Here is a 20,416-nt window from a genome sequence, read left to right as displayed (position 1 = left end):
TGCCTAATACCGACGTTAAATAAACAATAAAGGTGTTCTCTGACTTTTGAATTTCACAAACCATTTAAACAAACAAGCTATTCTGGCTATTTCCGTGTCACAAACCATCCTCAAATTTAGTGAATTAAAACAACAAAAATCATTTATTTTCCTCAGGAATCAGTAATTTGGGCAGGGCTTGATGGGACTCACCTTTGTTCCATGTGGTATCAGCTATGGCGGCTCAGCTAGGGCTACAGGACCCACTTCTAGAAGGGCTCACCGAGTGATGGTCGGGTTGGTGCTGGCTCTTAGCTGGGAGCCTGTCCAATGCCAATGGCCCGGGCCTTGCTTCCTTTCTCTGTGGGTCTCTTCTTCTGGCTGCTTGGGCTTCCTAACAGCATGGCAGTTGGGTTCCAAGAGGCCTGGGAGGAAGTTACAGGCTTCCCATGATCTCATTTCAGAAGTTCTAGAATGTCATGTCAACCACATTTTTAATAAAGTAAGTTTATTACTTTATTTACATTTTTAGCCAAGTAAGACACTAAGGCCCTCCCAGATTCGAGGGGAAGCAGATTAGCTGCGCCTCTCAGTGGGAGAAGTGCTGAAGAATTGGGGACCATCTTTAATCTACTATGCACACAAACAAACACAAATGTACAAACAAGATGGGGGAATGATATGGTACTGTTATATTTTCTTTTGATAAACAGGACTATTAAAAAGCAAAACCAAAAATGTTATCCTTTGATATATTATCCCATCTGTTTCTTCAAATTAAGTACTTTTCTTCTACCAAAAATGTAGAAAGGACATAGTCCCAGAACAAATGGCAGTTCTTTAAAATTGAGCAAATCTGCTTAATGAAAAACTCACTGTATTATCCTTGTTTTTCTCATTTCAGCTTAGGTAGAAAACTAGGTCACGGTTAGGGCATCAGATGGGCCTTGGGAAACCACCAGGCATAAGGCGCAGAGTGCCTCTGTGGTTCAGAGCAGCCGTCCAGTGCCGCCTCCATGGCCTGGTTTGCAGCCAGACTATCCACAAACCTCATGTCCTGCTGGCTCTGGGACCTTATGCCCTATTCCGTTTCCAGTCCCCAGGGAGCTGCCAATGGGTTCGTGGGCAGAAGGATCTGGGGTTTGCCTTGGGGCCTCCACGAGGGGGCTTTCTCTGGCAGTACCAGACTTCTTCCAATGTGGCTTTTGCTCTGTGGGCTGGGCTCCTCTGACTCTGCAGGCCTGGACAAGGCAGTGATACAACCCGCCTGAGGCATGAGAAGCCTGCCCAAGATCACCGCAGTCACTCCATCTGAGTTTATTAGGATCCTCAGGGGAAGACTTTCAGCAATAGCCCCCACCCTCCAGGATATTTCTGACACCTCTTAGGTACTATGGTGCCTCCAGGTCCCACAATGGAAATATTTATCGAGATCAACAAGGGGTCTTTACTTGGTCTTCTGAGACCAAGGATGGGAGACCTCCGAGCTGAGCCAATCCAACACTGTTTTTCTGCTTTGCCCACTACAACCAGACCCAGGAAGGGCACAGGGCCTGGCATCCAGGAGGAAGTTCTTAAAAGGATGACTGAGGTTGACCCGTGGGAGGAAATCACCTGTTCACAATCAGCTCCTCAGGTGTCTGAGGGTTGACTTCTTTAATGTCTCTGACCTGCACAGAGAAGCGTGTCAGAGGTGGGGAGCAGGAGAGTGCAAGCCAGGGAGACTCATGCCCTCTGGGTCACTGCCTCTCTCCAAGGCCTCAGTGTTTCAGGGAGGGGAGGCCTGGCCCATTTTCACTTCACAAAGGGCAAAGTGGGACATTCCCAAAGCTTTGATGCAGAGGGAGGAGCCAGCGTTTATTGTTCACCTTACTCCTTTTAGGTAAATAGTTGCCTCTTAGAGAAATGATCTCAAATTGGACTTTTGTTAATTAAAGTGTTTGTCGCAGGGCCCAGGAGTGAGGCCAAGTGAGAATCCCAGGATTAGAGATACATGACATGTAGCTAAGGTTCAATTCTCGGTTCCTTGTACATAATTAGCCCACAACACAGCTCACTCAAAGTAGAGAAAATGGAAAAGGGGGTAATTACCATTCCAAGGAGAAGTCTGGGAAGGACGCATCTCGTCCAGAGCAGTGGGCCTCGTTTCGTCGATGGGTTCATGATCAGCTTGAGTGGGAAGAAGTCACCCTCAGCTCTGCCAGGGCCTCAGTGTCCACCTGGACCGGCTCTGAGCAGCGTGGAGTTGGGTCCTCCAGTGAAAAGTCTCTGAGTCACTGGGCTCAGGGGTCTCTCTCTCTCTTTTATTTTTTCAATGGTTTTCTTTTTTTGTTTTTTCATTTTTCAGTTTTATTAGGTAGAATTGTTACAGTTTGACTGCACACATACAATATATCGCATGTAAATACATACACACAATATACTGCACATATTTAAAAAATTTACATATATTTACTGTTCATTGTTTCTAAGGACATTTACAGCTTTAGCTTTTCAAACTTACATAATTATCAAAGGAATAAAGCCAATCACAAAATAAGAATTAATTAAAAAAGATACACACCCCACTACTAACAACAACATTCTTTATAATCGCCAAGATACGGAAGCATCCTAAGTGCACATCAATAGATGAATGGATAAAGCACATAAAGCATATGTATGTAATGGAATACAACTCACCCATAAGAAAGAAGGGTATTTTGCCATTTGTTGCCCTTCATTCACTTTTTTTTTCTTTTTACTTCAAAAACCAGAATTTTATAACTGACATAAACATTTCCATTGCATCAAAAATAACAAAATACCTTCAGCCCTCGAGGCGTTGCTGCTCTTTGGTGTTGGAACCTTATTGCTTCTTGGCCTTTGCATGCATGCGCAGACATGGCCTCAAACGACTATAGCCAACAAGCAACCCAAAGCTATGGGGCCTACCCTACCCAGCCTGGGCAGTGCTTTTCCCAGCAGAGCAATCAGCCATATGGACAGCAGAGTTACAGTGGTTATGGCCAGTCACTGGACACTTTAGGTTATGGCCTGAGCAGCTATGGTGGTTCTTATGGACAGACCCAGAACACAGGCTACGGCACACAGTCATCTCCCCAGGGTTATGGCTCAACTAGTGGCTATGGCTGCAGCCAAAGTTCTCAGTCATCTTACAGGCAGCAGTCCTCATACCCTGGCTATGGCCAGCAGCCAGCTCCTAGTAGCACCTTGGGAAGCTACGGTGGCAGTTCTCAGAGCAGCAGCTATGGCCAGCCCCAGAGCGGGGGCTACAGCCAGCAGTCTGGCTATGGTGGACAGCAGCAGAGCTATAACCCCACTCAGGGCTCTGGACAGCAGAACCAGTACAACAGCAGCGGTGGTGGAGGGGGTGGTGGAGGTGGCTATGGCCAAGACCAGTCCTCCATGAGTGGTGGTGGCGGCGGTTATGGCAGTCAGGACCAGAGTGGTGGCAACGGGGGACACCAGCAGGACCATGGGGGCCGCAGCCAGGGTGGCGGCGGTGGTGGTGGCTATGAACCCAGAGGTTGTGGAGGTGGCTATGAACCCAGAGACGGCATGGGCGGAAGTGACTGTGGTGGCTTCAATAAATTTGGTGGCCCTTGGGACCAAGAATCACGTCACGACTCTGAACAGGATAATTGAGACAACAACACCATCTTCGTGCAAGGCCTGGGCGAGAATGAGTCTGTGGCTGACTGCTTCAAGCAGATTGGCATCATTAAGACAAACAAGAAAACGGGACAGCCCATGATTAATCTGTACACAGATAGGGAAACAGGCAAGCTGAAGGGCGAGGCAATGGTATCATTTGATGACCCACCTTCCGCTAAAGCAGCTATTGACTGGTTTGATGGTAAAGAATTATCTGGGAATCCCATCAAGGTCTCATTTGTTACTCAACGAGCAGACTTTAATCGGGGTGGTGGCAATGGTCGTGGAGTCCGAGGGTGAGGAGGACCCATGGGCTGTGGAGGCTATGGAGGTGGTGGCAGTGGTGGTGGTGGCCGAGGAGGATTCCCCAGTGGTGGTGGTGGCAGTGGAGGACAGCGGCAAGCTGGGGACTGGAAGTGTCCTAATCCTACGTGTGAGAACATGAACTTATCTTGGAGGAATGAATGCAACCAGTGTAAGGCCCCTAAACCAGATGGACCAGGAGGGGGACCAGGAGGCTCTCACATGGGGGCTAACCACGGAGATGATCGTTGTGTAGGCAGAGGAGGCTATGATTGGGGCGGCTACCGAGGCCGAGGAGGGGACCGTGGAGGCTTCCGAGGGGGCTGGGGTGGTGGGGACAGAGGTGGCTTTGGCCCTGGCAAGATGGACTCCAGGGGTGAGCACAGACAGGAATGCAGGGAGAGGCCGTATTAGCCTGGCTCCTGATGTTCTGAAGCAGCTCTTCTTCCTGTACCCAGTGTTACCCTCGTTATTTTGCAACCTTCCAACTCCTGATCACTCACGGGTTTTTTGTGTTGGACTACGTAATTGTAACCATACCTCGGGTTCCCATTAAATACCATCATTTTAGTTAAAAAAACAAAAAACAACAAAATACCTAGAAATAAAGTTAACCAAGGAGGTTATCTACACTCTGAAAACTGTAAAACATTGATGAAGGAAATTGAAGATGATACAAAGAAATGGAAAGATATCTTGTGCTCTTGGATTGGAAGAATCAGCATTATCAAAATGGCTGTACTACCCAAAGGAATCTACAGATCCAATGCAACCCCTGTCAAAATACTCACGACATTCTTCACAGAAGTAGAACAATTTTAGGGGTCTGTTTTCAAGGAGGCCATCAGTAGAGTGCAATGGTTACACCCCGGGGTCTTGTCTCTATCAGTTGCTCCTTCTGTTCCGGTGAAATCTTTCTGCAGACGTTACTAAATAAATTCCTTATCGAAAGTAACACTCTCAGTTTATGACTTGAAGACACTCACAGTCCTACAGCACACGTTTCAAAACAACTAGCTTGTTCACATTGGCCACTGTGACTTCATTTTGAACTACGTAACATAGATTAAATCCTGTAAGTTTCATACAAGATGAGTAGGAATCATAACACAAAAGAAATTACATCATATCATAAAGGTCTTATTGGAGTAAAAGGGCAAACTAGAAACCAGTCATTGTCTATTCACATATCTTGGAAAAATGTCTTGTTTTTAATGACAGGTATGGTGAGGGGGTGAGGGCACATCCCCTCCGGTGTTTCCCTGGTATGGGACATCAGGGAGCAGACTGGGGGGAGTCACCCTCCCCATCTAGTGATGCCTCTTAGAAGCAGGTCAGCCGAGCACAGGCCAGTACAGAGCCCTCTGTTTGCAATTAGCACAAAGAGCCAATTCAACAGCCCACAAAGCTCATCCTCCATGATAGTCCTAATTAGAAACATTATACATAAGGAGGGGAAGCAATTTACACCGACTCCAGCATGAGCTCATGGCAATAGAGTTGTTTGTTTTTCAACCCTGAGGCTACACACGTCTCAAAAGACAATGCATATGTATTTTAAAGCCTGATTATTTTCAGACACTAGAAAAATGTGTCAGCAGCAATATGTTGTGGCAAAACAGCCTCAATCACGACTCTCTACCCTCTTACTTCCTCTGCTCTCTCTATATTGGTGAGTGTTAGGATTTTGTTAGTAGCTTAATAGTTCAAAAACTAATTTATGACCTGTTCATTCTTCTCTGTTTTTGCATAACCTTGAAATTTAAACATCTTTCTCTCTGCTTTTTGTCTTTTTCCACCAGGCAGACCCTGATGATGTTTCCCTTGCTTAACGGAGCAGAAATCAGCATGCGTTTCTGTTTAGCAGTGATGCTGCCTGGAGGAACAGTTAAGTCAGCACGTTACTCGAGTTAACATCGATGTTACTTAACTGTTGCTAGGGGACCCAGAGAGAAAAGATAAAGAGCACAAACCACAGCATTTCGTTGATACTTTGCCATCAACGCTTTTCTCGCTCCTCCTTTGGAGTAGGATTTTGTTTTTGTTTTTAAATTTCCTCTGCATTTTCTCAGTCCGCAGAAGTGGAGGGAAATTCTCCCTCCTGGCTTTGGGAGATTCACAGGGAATGTTATCCAAGCCTTGCTTTCAGTTCAACCCCAATCACTATACCTCTCTTTTTTGCTGCCTCCTGCTTCTGCTCCCTGACTATACCTACAATAGCTGGTGGGTAAGTGCGTGGTCTGGGGGTCCATGTCGCCTGTATTTAAATCATGGCACTAAGTCCTGTGATGTTGGGCCACTTCATGAACCTCTCTGAGCCTGCTTCCTCCTCTATAAGATAGGGGCTCTGCTGATCCCTTCCTAATGGTATTGTTTTCAGCATTAAATGAGATATTGCATGTAAAGAGCCAAGAATAGGGTAAGAATTTGATAAAAACCATTTATCTTGTCATTAATATTCTCATGGTTTTCTAGATTTTCTTGGAGGCTGGTCCTCAGTGAAACTGTGATAATGGAGCACAGCAGGGTGTCCAGAGTACACATAGTTCAATAAACTCCATATGATGGGTACCATTTTCCATTAGCCCCCCAAACTGGGCCGAACATAATGAATTGTTGATGGTTTAGAAAGTACACGGGACCTTTCCGTGTTCTGGGGTTGAATGCCCTGTTAGCATTCTGGTGCTCTCGTCAAGAGGTGAGGACTAATCCATGGACAGAATGCCACTCCAGCCTAGCTCTGCCCGGCCCCCTCCTTCCTGCCCAGATTAAAGCCTTTTCCTGTGGATTGAGATCAAAAGTCCCTGGAGGCAGCACTTCAGGCTGAATGGGCAGCGTGGGGAGTATTAGGTAACATCCAGTAAATCTGCCTTAAAGATAATTTTTGGAACAGTTTTTCCTTCAGTTGGATACAAGGTATATTTTCCCATGAAGCTTTTCCTGAGGACACCATTTCATTTTCCCATGCTTTTATCTATGTGAAAATGCTCCAATTTCAGACTCTGCTTAATTCAACAATCTCTGGAAACTTACAAGTTCATAAAAGAAGTTAAAATAATCACTGCAGTATGTACAGAGGGGTGTTTTTTGGACCACTATAAAATGTCTTTATATAAGCACCTAGCGTGTGTTTCCCCAAGTGGTCCTTGCCCTGGCCCTGCTGCCGTCTCTGTCCTGGGAGCTTTGCTTATCTCTGGCCACGGAGGAGCCTCAGATGCAGGACAGAGGTAAAAAAGTGCAACTGAGTTGGCTCAGACTGCTGCCCGAGCTCTGAACTGAGGAGCAATCACAAGTTACTCCGAACACCAACACTGCACTCACAGCACAAAGACAAGTTCCGTTCCTTTGTGCTGCCCAGAGCCTTTGCCAGATCTTTGGTCACGTTGCCCGGAACCGCGTGGTACTGCAGTGAAAGGCCCCATTGTGATGACTGATCAACAAAGCAAAGCCAAGGTTGCCTTGGACATCAAAACCTGAACGTCCAGACTTTTTACGTGCTGAGAAGTGTGTGATTAGTATTGTGTTCAAGTAAATGCAGAGGGGGGTCTTTCCTTAAAAGGAGCTAAAGCAAAGAAAAATACTTATCTACTCAGTGTCCAGATTGGAGGCTTTTTAAATGACCTGGAAAATGCGCCATTGCTTTCATTGTTTCCTTCCTCCTTCTTCCTCCTTCTCTCTGACACTTGTCTGCCCTTCCAAAAACTTCCTCTCATAGTGACCCCAGGTTCCTGTTGGGAATTCTCACTCTGCTGCATGGATGAACAAGCAAAACAGGCAATTGTAAGTGCTCTGAAAATATGGACAAAAAGAGTTGGAAAAATTTCTGATACAAATTTCCAGCTGGGTTTGGAGCAGTCCTTGCGAGTAAATGATGTGGTGAGCTCAACGTATATTAAAATGCAGCATCATTTAGAGCTGACTGTTTCAGTTAAGCACATTGTCTTTCAGAGGTGGGCATCTGAGAGCAAAACCAAGATCTTAGCCCTGTCTGGGTGCACCAGTGAGCTTGTCTGGTCCCAGGTCCCTTGTTTATAATATGATGTGTTGGCTCAGATGATGTCCAGGCTCCCTTGGGACATCTTTGGGGTATAAGCTTAAATCCCAGCTCTGCTATCTGCCTCTTCCTGGTTCTGAGATTCCATAATATCATTCGGTTATTCTAGGAGACTGACTTGGTAGAGAAAATCTGGAGGGAATGGAAAGCTCTATATTATCAATGCAGAAATTGAGTTAAGGGGCTGACCTCATCAAAGGCACAAATATGGCAAATGTTGAAACAAGGAAGACGGTGAGACACTGAGAGCAACTTACTCTACTTTCTCTTTGACATGATGGAGTCTTAATTTGAAATTTCCCAAGTTCCTTCTTTTCTCCTAGGAGCTTACTTCTTTCAAAACAACTGCAATCTGAAGTCAAGAGACCTGGCCCAGTTTAGGGTCTGCCACAAACTCAGGCTGCTCCCTTCTCCTCCCTCAGTTTCTTCTCTGGCAAATGGGAGGTATGGACTTAGATGATTCCTAAAAAGCCCATCTAAGAGCTAACATCCATGACTCCAGGAATTCCAGGAAACTCACACTAAAAGCAGGGTTCCAAATAAAGTGAAAAACCAGACTAAGTAATTGAACAAATGATTTTCAGACATTGGACATTGGATTTTCAGGCAGTGCATGACACTGATTCCTGAGAGAGTAGGGAAAAATGAGGTGAGTCTTATGACTGCCCCCAGCTCACTGCCTGGAGAGAATTTCCAGGCCATGGCATTGAGAGAGGAATATGGGTGGACTCCAGCAGTATTCCTGAATAGAGAAGGTGAAGCAGGAATTCCAAGAAGACCAATGAAGCTAGACTTCACAGAACAGAATACTAGAGAAAAGAGAGCCACATAAGAGGGAGAACTCTGGACTTCTACAGAGAGTCCCCTTTGAGTCTTCAACTGATCAGCACATGCATAGGAGGGAACTGCATGAGGCCAGGGAAAGAACCACCCAAAAGGATCAGAGGGAACAATCCCTAGAGATCACACAGGTTGGGAAATAGACCCTACTCCCACCAACCAGAGTTGAAAATCTTGTAATTCATGGGGCATTGCATAGAGTGCTCAGAAGGGTATTGTTTTAGTTGTGGGGCCTTAGACTAAAGGCTGTTCTGGTCCTCCCTAACAAAGCTTAAAAGCAAGTCTTGACAGGATCAAACTATTTCCAAGTAACTTACAATGTCCCTGAACAACACTCAAGAATATTTTTAAAATGGAAGAATATCCAGCATTGAACAAAGTAAGTTCGAACAAGAGAAACATGAAGAAAATTATGCCAAGGTATATCATAATCAAATTTCTCAAAACCAGTGATAAAGAGAGAATCTAAAAGTAGTCAGAGAAAAAAGTTAAGATATGAAAAGAGAAACAAAGATAAGGACGATAGCAGAGTTCTTGTCAAAAACAAAGCAAGTGACAAGACTGAGGAACAACAAACTTTGAAGTACAGAAAGAAAAGTATTATCAACCTAGAATTCTATACCCAGCAAAAAGCTTTCAAAAATGAATGCAAAAGAAAGACTTTTTCAGACACATAAAAACTGAAATAATTGATCCCTAGTAGGCCTATACTATAAGAAACGTTAAAGAAAGTCCTTCCATTTGACATGAATCATAGCAATATTCTCTTGGATCAGTCTCATAAGGCAAAAGAGATAAAAACAAAAATAAACAAATGGGACTTAAATAAGCCTAAAAGCTTTTGCACCACAAAGGAAACCATCAACAAAACAAAAAGCCTATGAAATGGGAGAAAATATTTGCAAATGATGTGACTGACAAGGGGTTAATATCCCAAATATACAAATAGCTCATACAACTGAATATCAAAACAACAACAACATAACCCAATCAAAAAATGATCAGAAGACCTGAATAGATATTTTTCCAAAGAAGACCTACAGATGATTGACAGGTATTTGAAAAGATGCTCAACATCACTATTTGCTAGAGAAATGCAAATCAAAACCACAATGAAGAATCGCCTCACACCTGTCAGGATGGCTATCATCAAAAAGTTCATGAATAACAGAAGTCGGAGAGGATGTGGAGAAAGGGGAACCCTTATACACTGTTGGTGGGAATGTAAATTGGTGCAGCCACTATGGAGGACAGTATGGAGGTTTCTTTATAAACAAAAATAGAACTAGCATATGATCCAGCAATTCTACTCCTGGATATATATCCAGAAAAAAAAAAAAAAAAAGGAAAATACTAATCTGAAAAGACACAGGGACAGCAATGTTCATAGCAGCACTGTTTATAATAGCCAAGACATGGAAACAATCCAAGTCCCCAACAACAGACAGTTATATTAAGAAGATGTGATATATGTGTGTGTGTGTGTGTACATATATATATATACACACATATATACACAAACACACATATATGCATACACACACAATGGAGTACCACTCAGCCATAAAAAAGAATGAAATACTGCCATTTGCAGCAATGTGGATGGACCTACAGAATATTCTGCTTAGTGAAATACATCAGACAGAGAAAGAAAAATATTGTATGATATCACTTATATGTGGACTCTAAAAAATAATACAAATGAATGTATGTGTAAAACAGAAATAGACTCACAGATATAGAAAACAAACTTGTGATTACCAAAGGGGAGAGGGAAAAGGGAGGGACAAATTAGGGGTATGGGATCAACAGATGCCAACCATTATATATAAAATAGATAAGCAACAAGGATATAGCACAGGGAATTATAGCCATTATCTTGTAATAATCTATAATGCAGTATAATCTGTAAAAATACTGAGTCACTCTGCTGCACAGCTGAAACTAACACAACATTGTAAATCAACTATACTTCAATAAAAAGAGAGAGAGAGAGAAAGAAAGTCCTTTGGGCAGAAAGAAAGTGATTCCAGATAAAATTCTGGATCTACACAAAGGAATGAAGAGCTCTGGAAGTGGAAATTTATTTACTTTAAACATATTATAAGCTATTGAATGGGACCTTTCCTGTTGTGCTGGACTTGGCTATTAGGACTCAAGAGTGAGAACAGAGAGGTTCTCAATACCTGAGCCAACATCCACAGGAATCAGAGAACCAAGGGTTCCTAAGAGGAGACAGATGTGCCCTGTTACCACCAATCACCGTCTTCCACCTAACAAGACTAGGAAGGAGAGAGAAGTCAGCCTAAGAGTCACTGCAGTGTAGTGGGTATGAGGAGAGGCAATTCCTCCCCTTCCTGTGGGGATGCGAAGTTGGGGTAGCCGTACCTTCTCTCTGCTGAGGAGGTTCTAGGAAAATAATTTACAATGATCAGGGTGTAAATTAGTTCCCCATTTGGACATTTGATTAGGAAAAGGGTCTTCTGATTTACCAGTACATCATTAGGCACAGAGAAGAGACTTGGAGAAAGAAAAGCAGGCAGAAAGAAGGGTTACAGGGGGTAGTCTGAATGCACCCAGTTTGTCAAGGCTGGGGAATGAGTTCCCTGTGGCTCAGTGTGTGCTGCTTAGAAACTAGTTGGATTTATCCCATCCCCATCCCAAGACAGTACTCTGCTACTCCCCAGGGAGCTTGAGCCCAAAGAGTTTGTAGAGTATACATCCAGTGACAGGAGCTGAGGGGCATCTGTCATATCCCTGCCCTTAAAGTCCTTCTAAAGCACACACGTATCACCCAGAGGAAGCCGGCACTCGGCGGCTTGCCTCCCAGAGCGCATCGGCAGTTAGTCCAGGTTGGCCAGGAAGGCAGCAGCTATTCCGAGGCAAAGCAGCGATCTTTCAGGGTAAGACCCTCGGCCCCTTCCCTGTCCTGCCTTGTAGGCAAGCACATTAGAGGAACCAGCACTGGAAGGGGAAAGTAGGGACAGGGACTGTCCTGGAAATAGACTTCCAATCAGTCAGGGTTTAGGTCCAAGTTTGCGTCGCATAGGGTAGGAGAGGGGAGGAAGTGAGAAGGGAATCAAGAACAATTCCAAAATTGTTGTTTTAAACTGCACTGCTATTTAGTATCTGGAAACAAAATTATGGATCCTACTAAGAGGCCATTAAGACAGCTACTACCCACTGGAGGAGGTAGACTTGGTATAGTTCATTTTAGAAGAGTATTTAAGAAAAATAAAGAGCTTTTATGTATTGGAAAAGAAAAACACACCCCAAAACCAAGGCTGTCTTTCCCCTACAGGTACAATTACCTCTGTGAAGATGCTTTTTGTCTTAGTGCTCTGGTTCCAGCAGAGAGTGAGGTGCTAATGAGGCCAGGGAGGCACTCAGGAGAGCCCTCTACCCCCTCCTGGTGAGCTCACCCCCAGCACACCTGGTTCTTGGGCGGTGGCCTGTCTGCCTGGAAGGAAAACCGTGATGACCTGGCCCAGCGAGCAAAAGCCTCATATGCCATGTGTCCCTTTTCAACAGAGGATGGTTTCTGGGGCCAAACTCAGCTTTGCAGTTGCAGTCCAGGTGGGTCCCACAGGAGGGCCACAGGTGGTGACTCTGCCTGAGGAGGGGGTGGGGGCACCTCACCTGGCTTTCCTGGAAAGAGCTCTTGGCAGCAAGTCAGCAGCAGCTGAGCTCTACCCCAGTTGAAGCCTTGACACTTGGTTGTTTTATTTCTTTTTCATTCCACCAACAATACATATTCTTACTACAATAAATTAAAACATACAGGTAAGCAAATGGACAAATTAAAGAAAAAACTGCCATAATCTCACCACCAAACAGCTATTGTTAATAACATTTGTGTGTACCTCCTCTCAGATTGGGTGAGTGTGTGAATATATATACACACACTCACCAAATATATATATAAAGTGTATATACATATATGAAGTATAGATACACACACACACACACACACAACGCACAAAACCCAAATGAGTAAATATCATGCACATATATTGTGAGACATTAATATTGTTCACAAGTTTCTGTTCTCTTAAATAATGTATGGTGAACACCCTTGCACACAAATCTTTGTGCATACTCTTTATAATTTCCTTTGAATAAATTCCAAGAGGGAAGCTGTATGTGGAGGCTGCACATTTTTAATAGCTAGTGTAGAGGCTCAGAATATGTCTCCTCAAAATATACCACTTTGGCATACTGATTATTTTTAACTGAAGGAACTTGAGAAAGCCAGTACAGGAAGGACCCTTTGATCCTCCTTTGTCCCCTCGAAAGCAGGAGATAAATCTCTCATGTGAAAGGTACCTTCCCTGTACCAGGAGGGTAGAAAGTATTCTATCACCTGAAATAGGGAATTTAGGGCTGAGAAGGATGTATAAACAAATCTTGTTACTTTGTCACCCAACCTCAAACCCCTTTGTCTTATTAATTCTTCACAAATGTATTGTTTCTTTGTCTAAAAGGTATAAAAGCTTCCTGCTTTGGTCACTTCTTTGAATCTCATATCTTTGTGAGGCTCCCATTTCTATCTATGTATGTAATTAAATGTTTTTCTCTTGTTAATCTCTCTTTTATTACAGGGGTCTAAGCCAAGAGCCTAGAAGGGCAGAGGGAAAATGATTTTTCCTCCCCGACACTAGTAACTCAATTTCTGTGATAGAGGAGGACCTCCAGAAGAAGGTGGAGGAACAGGAGCCAGACCTCATAGGTCAGATAAGCTGCTCCTGTCCTTCCCTCCTGTTTACCTATTGTATCCACTCTTTCCCTCTCCAGCCTCCCTTCTTCTCTTTCTCCTCTTTCACCCTTTAATTCCTGCATCCTTTACCCTCTTCCGCCATTTCAGCTCAGGGATTTTTCCCGTGCTGTGCTCAAATCCCATTCTGTTTCTAAACTTTGAGCTCTCTCCATTGCTCAGCCTGCCTTCTTTGTGCTGCCTTCCTGACCAACTGCCATGCAGTGACAGCATGGCTGTAGCAGCCTCAGCTTCACATCCTCTCAGATCTGTCTACTGCAGGGAAGAGTGAGTGTCTTTCCCAGTGACTCCCATAATTCCTTTGTGACCCGCTCATTGGACTGATTTAGGTCATGTGGTCATCTCTAAATCAATGACTGTGGCTGGAGAATATGATGTTTTGATTGGCCACATCTGGGCCACTTGCTCGAACCCTGGACTTGGGGTGGAGCCTCATCCAGCCCTCAGGAGCTGAAAGTGGGGGAGAGGATCCTTAGGTGAAAATCAAGCTCTGTTCTGGGAATAGTGTGGCTATTCTGGGAACATCTATCTCAGGATGTGAAATGCTCCTTGCATTTTATTTTGCTTTTAAATGTGATTAAGTGCCAGAGTCATACCTAAGGAGTGACTGGAAAGAATATTAAATAAATAGGAATATTAAATGGTAACACATCTGAAGGGCATACAGTAGCTCATTTAATACCATAGATTTTTTTTTCCTTTAAAGAAAAATCTCTTATGTGTCTTGTAAACACAGAAAGGATTCTACATGAAGGACAACATAGTCTTCCTTTTCACCCAAATTTACAGTGTTAGCCACTATATATAAAAATAGATTTTAAAAAAAGTTTCTTCTTTATAGCACAGGGAACTATACTCAATATTTTGTAATAACCTTTAATGAAAAAGAATACGAATATATGTATGTATATGCATGACTGGGACATTGTGCTGTACACCAGAAAATGACACATTGTAATTGACTGTATTTCAATTTAAAAAAAAAAAGAACTTTACTCTTAGCAAGAAATTTTTCAATGCCAGGTCTTGAGCTAGTCTGTTAAAATATTATTTTTAATCCTTAAAACTCTGCAAAGTAATCTTAATAATCCTATTTTACAGATGAGGCTGAGGGAGGTCAAATACCTTTCCCAGGGTGACACAACTAGAAGCCCTCACAAGTGATTCAAGCCTAGCTTGTACATTCCAGAATCTCTCTCTGATAAGAAATCATAAAATTCCCTAAACTTGTGTTCTGTTGACTTTCTCAGGGCTTTTAGAGTTCAAAGTGCTTTTGTACTTTAAGAAGCTACAGCTTCAGCCTGCATTGGAACATCTCAAGGGCCACAGGAACAGAATAACACTAAATGGAGAAGGAATCCAAAAGAATAGTCTAAAATTTCAGATATTGTATAGACAGAAAGATATACTATTAGGGTCTTTTCAAATGGATTAAAGCATGCCACACCTAGATTTTCCAAAAGAGCTAGTTCTTTTGGCACGCCTGGACTGGTAAGCTATACATGTGGGCTTCTTAAAAGCATTCTGATGCCATCTTCTGGTATGGTCAAGGGCTTGGGAATTGGAATATACGAGAAACAAGCACCCGTTGAAGCACCTTATATCTTCTTTGTGCCTCCAATTATTTCTACAGGCTGAAGTTTCCTTTTAATTTTTGCATCTCATCTTTAGCACAGTTTGACTTCCTGGAGCTCTCAGTCACAAGATTTCAGGTTTGAAGTGATAGCTTCTGTTACCATCTTATCTGCTACCAGAGCCCCTTTTCTGTTCCAGAAATTCAGAACAGGAAAGTTGATGCTTTCCCCTACAGGTGAGTCACCAAGGAAATGTTTGCATTCTCAAAAGGTGATGGTTCCACTCCAAGCTGGTGAATTCCATGAGCAAACAAAGCTCTGTTTGTAACCCTGTCAGATAAGAATAATCTGCACTGTGTTTTCTGTTTGGTACAGGAAATAAGAGGTGGGTGATTCCACTTTGTGGGATTTGGCAATCTTCTCTTTGGTCAGTATCTCTTACTTTGTTACTCATATTTTAACAGAAAGAAAAGAGGTCTTTTAGAAGACTATGAAACCCACATTTTGAACAGGGAAAGGTAAGGAATGAAGCATAGGATGTGTCCAGAGGACAGAGGGTTCATGTCTTTGGCTGGAGCAAAGGGTATGTGGCAGTCAGGAGAGGGTCAGCGCCAGTTCAGGGAGGGCAATGAAGGCTCGGCTGAGGAGTTTAGGCTTTATTCTCAAAGTAGTGGGAGCTACTGAGGGTTTTTGATGAGGTGGATTAGAACTGTGTTTTAGGGAGAATACTGTACTCAGAATGTGTGGAATGGAGTGAAAATAGAGAGAATGGATGCAGGGAAAGCTGGGGGAGGTCCAATGTAGTCTCCCAGGGTGAAGAGGGAAGCAGGAGAATGTCAGAATAGAAAATACATCACGGGGTGGGGTGAAGTGGTGGAGTTGCCATAGTGATAAAAGTTACAGGGTCAGAATAGATATGGAAGGCAAAGATGGTGCCAAGATTTCCACAGTGGGTGAGTGGGAGGATGGAGGTATATGGAGAGATCTGGGGAGAACATGGGGGCAGGGAGAGAACAGGTTTCATACAGACCATGAGTCCCCTTGCAGACATACTGGGTTTGAGGTATTAATGGGCCGTGTAGGTGGAGATCAGAAGACAACATGAAATGTGTACCTAGGTCTTGAAGGCTTAATCTATCAACTTAAGCTTTTGGTCCAGGCTTCAACTTAGATGAGTTGTCTGCATTTAGGAGTTGGTTGAAGCCAGAACATTGGGTGAGAACATGGGAAGTTTCCAAGGGAGCAATCAAACTAAGGGGTACTAGCCAGGTCCTTGAAGAATCCTGACTTAGGGAACAGGGGGAGAAGGGGTTAGAGAAATAGCTGAACAAGGAAGACAGCAGGGATCTGGGAAGCTGAAGAAAGAGTTTTAAAAAGGAGGTGGTCAGTAGTACCCACTTTGGTACAGGGGCTGAGAAGGTGGAGGATGGCAACTGGTGATCTTTGAGAGAACCATTTATAGGACAGTGGTGAGTGAGGGTCAAAGCCAAATTACAAAGAACTGAAAAAAGTGGGCATGATTAATGCCACTGTAATGGTATTTAAATAAGATATTTTAATTGCATTAAATAAAATAAATAATTTATAATTATTTCCTATACCAAACAGAAATTAAAATTAAATGTAATAGTACATTTAAATATGTTTAAAGTGGTAAATTTTATGTCATGTTTTACCACAAAAATGTGGGAGAAAAATGTAAACATTGCAAAAGTCATATTGTTCTCTGCACTTTTCCAATGCTTGAAATACATCAAAACAAACTGCTTTGAAAAGTAAGTGGTGAAAAAATTAAGTGGTCAGCCAGAAATGGAGGCAGCAAATACAGATTTCTCTCCAGAAGGGTTGGATAGCTGAACGAAGGAACAAAAAATGGATGGCAGAGGTTGATGAGAGGGTAACAGGATAGAAAGAATTCATTTTTCTCTGGTGAGGCAACTTGGACATGTTTCTAGATCGAGTGTGAGGGTGGAGAGGGAGGGGAGAATGAGGACAGGGGCAGGGGAGCAAATAGTGCGTTGAGTATGATGTCCCAAAGACATGTCTTCATCCCAACCCCTGGAACTATGAATGTGACCTTATTTGGAAAAAGGGTCTTTGTAGATGTAATGAGAAGATCTTGAGTTCACTTGGATTGTCCGGTGGGCCCTAATCCAAAGACAAGTGTCCTCAGAAGAGACAGGAGAGAAGACACACAGAGCATAGGCGAAGGCCATGAACACAAAGGCAGAGATGGCAGTGGTGCAGCCACAGCCAAGCAATGCCTGGTGTCACCAGAAGCTGGAAGAGGCAAGGAAGGCATCTCCCCTAAAACTGCTGGAGGCAGCGTGGCCCTGCTTAGACCTTGATCTCAGACTTCTGCCCTCCAGAACTATGAGAGAACATATATCTACTGTATTAAGCTCCATGTTTGTGGTTATTTGTTATGTAGCCTAGAAAACTAACACAGGAGTAGGGGCTTTGAGGTGGTGGGGAGGGCCTCTGGCCACAGTGTGAGGTCCTGAAACAGACCTGAGGCTCTGTCTCGGGCACCTTAGTGTTCTGGGCCCAGCCCAGGGCCAGCACAGCTAGTTGCTTGGTGATTAGTTTAGAAACTTGGGGCTCAAATAAACAGAACAGGATTTCACTCACAGAAATCATTTCCCATTTTTCTTTTCTCTTTCCCACTCAATTTTAGAAAATCAACAAAGATTTCACAGTACTGATGTCTTTCTCTTCCACCTTCCATCTTCTCAGCCGTGACAGTGGCACCAATGCGGTCCCCGGGGGTTTCTAGGGGAAATCTTCCCTGGGAGCTTACAACTTGTGCTCATCCACACAGGCCAAGGGACAAAGGGGCCTGTGATGGAGCTGGGTGGCAGGTGGCGAAGGGGAGAGCTCTGGGAGGCCAGGAGATGGGCTTTCCCTTCATAGCAGTTATGCATGTTAGTTGCTGACTTAGACCATCCCAATCCTTCCAAATTCCAGTGGCAGAGAAGGCCTCAGCGAGGGGTGGGTGCTTAACAACCCAGGAGAGAGGAATGCCCCTTTAGTCAACTCTCCTCTGTGTTTGAATGAGCCATTTATTCTCTGCCCAGCAAGCTGATGAACATGGTGGGAAAGCCTTTCCCAGGGAGAAGCTGGAAGATGGAAGCTCAAAGAGCAGACCAGGACTGGAGGGATGATGCCACACAGGGCAGCCAGTGCACACTGTGGATGCCCAATTATCTCTTTTGGTTTTATGTCTATAAAAGAAACTTTACTCTTTTTAACTTCACCTGTATGCCACTCTACTTCCCACATGGAGCATTTCATCTTTACAAGACAACCAAGGTAATTTAAATTTTTTTAAAAAGAAGGCTTTACTAAAGAGGTGCTGGCTAAGATCTGTGAATCTATGCCCCTGAGGGCTCAGGGCAGGACTCCAGCTGGGTGGTGTAAGACTGGCTGTCCTGACGTGGGTGGCAGTTGCTGGAGCAGGGACTGTTTCATTTCATTGAGTGAAGCGGGCTGTCAGCAGGCAGCAACAGCCATGGGACGAGATGCAACCAGGTCAGACTCTGACCCATCCTGCCCTAGCCATAGGCCAACTCTTCCCCTTTACGGCTTCTCCAGGAGAAAGACAGGAACCAACCAGGAGACCCCATTAAAGAGGAATTACACTGAAGTCAATCTAAAGTGATCTGAACATTTAGCTGCCCTAAAACTGCCCCAAACACTCCTTGCTACAAAGCAGAATTCAGTGTCCAGAGGGGCTGTCTTGGACTCCACCCAAGAAGTTTAGTTTTTGAAGAGCCTGAAAGATTCCCGGCATATCTGTAGGGTGAATGTGAGAGCCAGGTTCCAGAGAATCGTATTGTCCGTGGATGCTTTAGCACCCTGCTTAATGAGAATTTAACAGAAATAAGTGATTGTTCAGCTGGGGTAGCTATATCTAAGAGGCAAACCTTTCTTAAACCCTACTAATGTACAACCTCAATCCACAACTGGATTCAATTACTGCGTGGAGAGAAAGGCATTTTCTCATAAAGCCGCTCTGTTTCCGTGCCTGGCTGCGAGCTGGGTCAGCCACGACAAAGACAAGCCTGTGCGTTGTTTTTGGTTGTTTTTCTTTTCAGGCTCTTCCACTGGTAGTGCCAGGCCCCAAGCTGTTTGGATCAGTTATGTGGGGGCCAGTTTACTTGTTTTGGCTTTCAGCCTCATTGTCCAGCCTTGATGATGCAAGAGCAAGCTAGTGTCCTACTGACCAGTGGAACTAATGGGCTACCCGGCAGGATTCAGAGGTTGTACCATGACCACATGATCCTTAGGAGCAGCATTTGTGAAGAAGGTCAACATTCTAAAGAAGGAGCGTGGGAGAGATTGTAGGGACTTCAGAGGGGTCTAGCATAAGTAGGCCAGGGTGTTACTGTTCTCAAATATTAATAATAATACCTAAAGTATAGAGTGCTTACTATGTGCTGCCAAGAGCTTTACATATAGTAACTCATTTAAACCTCCCAATGATCCTCTGATGTAGGTGCCACCATTATCCCCACTTTACAGATGGGGAAATTGAGGAACAGAGTGGTGATGTCATTTGCCCAAGGTTACACAGTTAGTAAGTGGCTCAGAGCCCAGGTCATTACACTGTCAAAGAGGATGCCGCAAAAATTTTAAAACCATGATTGGCATTTATTTAGCTGCTAAACATATTTGCAGTATTCTTAACTCACTATTTACCTTAACACACCTGAAAGCCATTTTTATATTGTTTTATATATGTTTCAAATCACAAGACCGAGGAGACCCATGTGGCCCAGCCTGCCTTGGGGCAGACAAGGAATGACTACTATGCAGGGCCAGCGGGCTTTCGTAAAAGATATTGCACCCACGGAGGTGGAGACCAGCGCACTCAGCTACCTGATCGGTGGCTCAGGCTTCCTGCGTGGGCTTGGCTCTCTGAAAGGAAAATCTGCGACTTCTGGCCTGGAATGAACATGGGTATAGCCCAAGCTCCACCCATCAGCTTAATTCATTATGACAGTTAACATTTTATTGCCTTTGGCTCCAAATTCATCCTTCATGACTTGCTTGGCAATAATGGAAAAGCAGTCCTCTTTGACCATTAGTGAGGTATTAAGTTTTGTCAGTAGAGTGTCCTGAAGGGACACTGTAAGAGGAAGGGGCTTCTTCCTGGTTCCAGTGGGCTTGCTTATCAGGCTCCTGCAGCGTGCACAACTCTCCCTGCAGTGCCAGGTGGCCAGCACTAGTGCC

General features: G+C 44.0%; 1 pseudogene; it reads left to right on the top strand.

Moving 5' to 3' along the window:
• The first annotated feature begins 2,792 nt into the window (after positions 1–2,792).
• Positions 2,793–19,512, top strand: LOC116665325 (annotated as a pseudogene).
• The last annotated feature ends 904 nt before the right edge of the window (positions 19,513–20,416 follow it).

This window comes from Camelus ferus, chromosome 8, assembly GCF_009834535.1.
Source record: "Camelus ferus isolate YT-003-E chromosome 8, BCGSAC_Cfer_1.0, whole genome shotgun sequence".
Lineage (NCBI taxonomy): Eukaryota > Metazoa > Chordata > Mammalia > Artiodactyla > Camelidae > Camelus > Camelus ferus.
Note: the sequence above shows the minus strand (reverse complement) of the source record. Positions and strands in the feature narration are given on the sequence as shown.